At 35.3% G+C, this 6,224-nt stretch overlaps 2 long non-coding RNA genes across 2 annotated transcripts; both read right to left on the reverse strand.

The window, feature by feature from the left end:
* Nucleotides 1-1,865: 1,865 nt before the first annotated feature.
* On the reverse strand, nt 1,866-2,896 carry LOC117802969. Its single transcript, XR_004626453.1, has 3 exons — nt 2,831-2,896; nt 2,055-2,172; nt 1,866-1,960 (listed from the first exon to the last, which is right to left on the reverse strand). It is a non-coding gene; the product is annotated as an uncharacterized LOC117802969 (long non-coding RNA).
* Nucleotides 2,897-4,565: 1,669 nt separating this feature from the next.
* On the reverse strand, nt 4,566-5,599 carry LOC109490599. Its single transcript, XR_002143932.2, has 3 exons — nt 5,534-5,599; nt 4,755-4,872; nt 4,566-4,660 (listed from the first exon to the last, which is right to left on the reverse strand). It is a non-coding gene; the product is annotated as an uncharacterized LOC109490599 (long non-coding RNA).
* Nucleotides 5,600-6,224: the final 625 nt, after the last annotated feature.

Genomic DNA, 6,224 nt, shown 5'->3' on the forward strand with positions numbered 1-6,224 from the left:
AAGAAATAAAATTTTTTAAATAGCATTTACATTAATAGCAAAATACATCAAGTACTTAGGAATAAATATAAGAGAATTAAAAATCTTTAAGCAAAAAATTATAAAATAATATTTTGATTTTAAATTTAAATTTTAAAAAAGGAGAAATTTTAAAAATCTAAATGTTTATAGTATAATTCTTGATCAGCTGAAGAGTCAATATCATAAAGATGTCAATTCTCCCTAAAATGCTTTATAGACTCAATGTAATTTCAATCTCCAAACAGCTTTGTGTGTGTGTGTGTGTGTAACTTGACAAGCTGATTCTAAAAGTATTATTAAATTTATACTTAGAAATGCAGAAGTCCAAGAATAACCAAGATAAAGAGGAAAAAGTTAAAAGATTTGCTCTATTGGATATCAATGATTATCATAAAGCTATAAAAGTAAGATGGTATATCGGTGGGACAAATGGTGGACAGATAGACCAACTGAAGAAAATAAAAAGCTCAGAAACAGATTGTTGTATATATAAACATTGATTTATAATAAAGGTGCCACTGCAGAGAAATAAAAAAAGAACAGTCTTTTAGTAAATGTTGATGGCATAACTGAATATGCACAGAGAGAAAAATTATCTCTACATGATCCATAGACAAAATCTATTCCAAATGGTTTGTAGATATTTATGTGAATGGCCAACAATGACAATACTATTAATAATAATGTGTAGAATGGTTTTGTGATGTAAGGGAAGGAGAAGATTTCTTAAATCAGTAAAGAAGATGATGAATATTACTTGATTAAAATTAAGAAGTTCTATTGATTGAAGAAAGCAGAAGCACTTTCAAGAGTGCTAAAAGGTAAGGGGCACCTGGGTGGCTCAGTCCATTAAGCATCCAACTCTTGGTTTTAGCTCAGGTCATAATTTCAGAGTCATGAAAACCCCATATCAGACTCTATGCTCAGTGTGGAGTCTGCTTGTCCCTCTCCCTCTGGTCCTCCCTCCCCCCACTCGTGCACTTGCTCTCTCTCTCTCAAATAAATAAATAAATAAATAAACTCTATTTTAGAAAAAAGTATTAATGCATAAGCCATGGCATGGAAGAAAATATTTTCAACAATTTAACTAAAAAACAGTTTATATCCAAAATATATAAAAACTCATAAAAATCCATTAGGAAAACATACAGACAATCTAATGAAAAAGGTAGGACACTGGAACAGGTATTCTTAAAAAAGGATATCCAAAGAATCAATAAATGTCTATAAAGGTGCCACCCTCACAATGAGGTACCACAGTACAGTTACCAAAATGGTTAAAACTAAAAAAAAACTAATACCAAGTGTTAGCAAGGATATGGAATAAGAAGAATTCTCATATACTGCTAGTAGGATTATAAATTCTTAAAATTACTTTGGTAAAAAACTTGGTATTGTCTACTAAAGCTGAAGATATGCATATAATTTAAGTTAGCAATCCATTTCTACATATTTATCTAACAGAAATGTATCCCATGTGCACCAAGAGGTGTATACAAGAATGGTTATAGTAACATTATTCATTATAAATCCTGGCTGGAAAAAACATAATGCCTGTTAACATTAGAATGCATAATTAAATTGGAAATAAGTACACCTGCAGTTTTGTACCCAGCTAAACTGTCATAACCAGCACACTAAAGACATCTTCAGACATCAGAGACTAAAAGAGTTTAACACTCACAGATCTTACCTAAAAAATAGCTATTAAAAGATATACATATTCTCTATAAGAATCTGTTTCCTTTGGACCTTCATTCCCCATTTCCCTTCCCATTATTTCTGAAACACATTGTCTATCAAGTAAATAATTCTCTCTCCCAACCCCTCAATATGTTTACCTTGTTTTCCTTTCCCTGAATTCCTCTGGATAATTATCAATCTTGTATGAACAAACATACTGTTTGTCTCTCTGCTCCTGTGTCCAGAGTACTGGATACTATTGGGAAAAAATAGTGATAATATTGAGACAAAAGAATTCAGCTAATTAAGCCATGTAAGTTACACACAACCAGGGATTTCAGTCTACTTACCATTTCATTCATGTACACCAACCATCTCCATTTACTTTCCTTATGTTACTTATTCCAAATTTCTTGTTCTCTCCTCAAACCCTTCATGTTTATTCTCATTATTGCCAGCAAAATTGCTCTGTTTTCAGGGTAAAGCAAATAAACAAAAAGGAGATGAACCACCTCAACTTATCTATTTGTGAGAGGCCAAAATCAAAATGAATACAATTGAAGGTGTGTCTCTCTGTTATTGAAGTCACCGGAACTGTTGAATTCCATAGTAGAGAAGTGTTTACAATTTCATGCACACTGTATACCACTATCATCACATATAAAAATAACTATAGTGATAATACTGTACTTTTATCTAGAAACAAATAACTTCCACAAATATTCTCACTCTTGGGAGTTTAGGTTTATAATCTCCATCATCATACAAGCAGTGGTTTGCCTAAGATCACATGGTTATTTGCATGCAGAACTGAGTAGAGCATGGAGCCTCCATTTCCAAATCCAGTCCTTTGTTCTGTGCTGCCACCATATGCCAAGATACTAGGGTTTTAACCACATCTTCCAGGACCAAAAAAAAAAAAACCCTGCAGGTCGTGTATGTAGTTTCCTATTAAAAAAAGTTTTATGAAGGAAAATGTTCCATTACTATACTAACCACTTCCCTTAGTAAAAATATCAGTTTGATGAAAAGATAGAGGTAAAGAGGTAGTTATCAGCTGAACTCCATGTTTGGCTACCCCTTTCGCCCAGTGAAACCCTTCTTCCTCTTCAACATTGCTCGTTACCTCGGATGCCTACAGCCATGCTTGCTCATTGACAAGACAGCATCTCGAGGTCTACTAGTGAAATGCAGAAAGTCTTTTTTTCATAAGTTGTTGTTCAACTTCAATTGTGATAAACAACTGGAAAATTAGAGTGAGAAGCAAAGCAAATATTGCATTATGAGAAACAGGATTGCACTGAAAAAAAAAGAATGTGGCTTTGCCACTGTGCAGACTGGTTACAAATCCCAGCTATGAAATTACTAGCTATGTGTCCTTAAGCCATAATCATAATGAGTATATAACCATTAAAGATTATGTTCTACATGACAGGCATGGGCTAAACACTTCAGCAAAACCCATCGAGATGTCAAAATATAATTGAATTCAACATTCTGATTGTCATGGTACGTCTGAGGCTGGCATTTCAGTGTCCTGGACTTGTTAGATGTAAGTCAATACCATTCATCTCATGTGATGGGAACTGAGTCTTAGAGAGGTTCCGTTGCCTAAAGTACCACACAATGTGCTAGAAGCAGGATTCAGAAGCAAGCAGTTCACCCCCAGCCCTGTGGTCTTAACCAAGCATTTGAAGACCCGCAGTACAGGTGACAGACCTGGCCCACGGTTCATTTCATTATGCCTGAACAGTGTTTTTAAAATGAAAACATCTCCCTCAAAGTCTGGATTTCTGGTTTCTGAGCAATCGGAAAGTCATGCAACAGTGAGCTGGGCTGAGTGGCAGCTGCCCCTTCAGACAAAGCATGTGCTCACTGGTCCCCAGCACCCCACATTACATTACACCCATCTGCTTCATACCCCAACATCACCTTCCAGACTCCTGCAGGCATCANTTGTCCCTCTCCCTCTGGTCCTCCCTCCCCCCACTCGTGCACTTGCTCTCTCTCTCTCAAATAAATAAATAAATAAATAAACTCTATTTTAGAAAAAAGTATTAATGCATAAGCCATGGCATGGAAGAAAATATTTTCAACAATTTAACTAAAAAACAGTTTATATCCAAAATATATAAAAACTCATAAAAATCCATTAGGAAAACATACAGACAATCTAATGAAAAAGGTAGGACACTGGAACAGGTATTCTTAAAAAAGGATATCCAAAGAATCAATAAATGTCTATAAAGGTGCCACCCTCACAATGAGGTACCACAGTACAGTTACCAAAATGGTTAAAACTAAAAAAAAACTAATACCAAGTGTTAGCAAGGATATGGAATAAGAAGAATTCTCATATACTGCTAGTAGGATTATAAATTCTTAAAATTACTTTGGTAAAAAACTTGGTATTGTCTACTAAAGCTGAAGATATGCATATAATTTAAGCTAGCAATCCATTTCTACATATTTATCTAACAGAAATGTATCCCATGTGCACCAAGAGGTGTATACAAGAATGGTTATAGTAACATTATTCATTATAAATCCTGGCTGGAAAAAACATAATGCCTGTTAACATTAGAATGCATAATTAAATTGGAAATAAGTACACCTGCAGTTTTGTACCCAGCTAAACTGTCATAACCAGCACACTAAAGACATCTTCAGACATCAGAGACTAAAAGAGTTTAACACTCACAGATCTTACCTAAAAAATAGCTATTAAAAGATATACATATTCTCTATAAGAATCTGTTTCCTTTGGACCTTCATTCCCCATTTCCCTTCCCATTATTTCTGAAACACATTGTCTATCAAGTAAATAATTCTCTCTCCCAACCCCTCAATATGTTTACCTTGTTTTCCTTTCCCTGAATTCCTCTGGATAATTATCAATCTTGTATGAACAAACATACTGTTTGTCTCTCTGCTCCTGTGTCCAGAGTACTGGATACTATTGGGAAAAAATAGTGATAATATTGAGACAAAAGAATTCAGCTAATTAAGCCATGTAAGTTACACACAACCAGGGATTTCAGTCTACTTACCATTTCATTCATGTACACCAACCATCTCCATTTACTTTCCTTATGTTACTTATTCCAAATTTCTTGTTCTCTCCTCAAACCCTTCATGTTTATTCTCATTATTGCCAGCAAAATTGCTCTGTTTTCAGGGTAAAGCAAATAAACAAAAAGGAGATGAACCACCTCAACTTATCTATTTGTGAGAGGCCAAAATCAAAATGAATACAATTGAAGGTGTGTCTCTCTGTTATTGAAGTCACCGGAACTGTTGAATTCCATAGTAGAGAAGTGTTTACAATTTCATGCACACTGTATACCACTATCATCACATATAAAAATAACTATAGTGATAATACTGTACTTTTATCTAGAAACAAATAACTTCCACAAATATTCTCACTCTTGGGAGTTTAGGTTTATAATCTCCATCATCATACAAGCAGTGGTTTGCCTAAGATCACATGGTTATTTGCATGCAGAACTGAGAGTAGAGCATGGAGCCTCCATTTCCAAATCCAGTCCTTTGTTCTGTGCTGCCACCATATGCCAAGATACTAGGGTTTTAACCACATCTTCCAGGACCAAAAAAAAAAAAAACCCTGCAGGTCGTGTATGTAGTTTCCTATTAAAAAAAGTTTTATGAAGGAAAATGTTCCATTACTATACTAACCACTTCCCTTAGTAAAAATATCAGTTTGATGAAAAGATAGAGGTAAAGAGGTAGTTATCAGCTGAACTCCATGTTTGGCTACCCCTTTCGCCCAGTGAAACCCTTCTTCCTCTTCAACATTGCTCGTTACCTCGGATGCCTACAGCCATGCTTGCTCATTGACAAGACAGCATCTCGAGGTCTACTAGTGAAATGCAGAAAGTCTTTTTTTCATAAGTTGTTGTTCAACTTCAATTGTGATAAACAACTGGAAAATTAGAGTGAGAAGCAAAGCAAATATTGCATTATGAGAAACAGGATTGCACTGAAAAAAAAAGAATGTGGCTTTGCCACTGTGCAGACTGGTTACAAATCCCAGCTATGAAATTACTAGCTATGTGTCCTTAAGCCATAATCATAATGAGTATATAACCATTAAAGATTATGTTCTACATGACAGGCATGGGCTAAACACTTCAGCAAAACCCATCGAGATGTCAAAATATAATTGAATTCAACATTCTGATTGTCATGGTACGTCTGAGGCTGGCATTTCAGTGTCCTGGACTTGTTAGATGTAAGTCAATACCATTCATCTCATGTGATGGGGACTGAGTCTTAGAGAGGTTCCGTTGCCTAAAGTAACACACAATGTGCTAGAAGCAGGATTCAGAAGCAAGCAGTTCACCCCCAGCCCTGTGGTCTTAACCAAGCATTTGAAGACCCGCAGTACAGGTGACAGACCTGGCCCACGGTTCATTTCATTATGCCTGAACAGTGTTTTTAAAATGAAAACATCTCCCTCAAAGTCTGGATTTCTGGTTTCTGAGAAATCGGAAAGT

Source organism: Ailuropoda melanoleuca, chromosome 7 (genome assembly GCF_002007445.2).
Source record: "Ailuropoda melanoleuca isolate Jingjing chromosome 7, ASM200744v2, whole genome shotgun sequence".
Taxonomy (NCBI): Eukaryota; Metazoa; Chordata; class Mammalia; order Carnivora; family Ursidae; genus Ailuropoda; species Ailuropoda melanoleuca.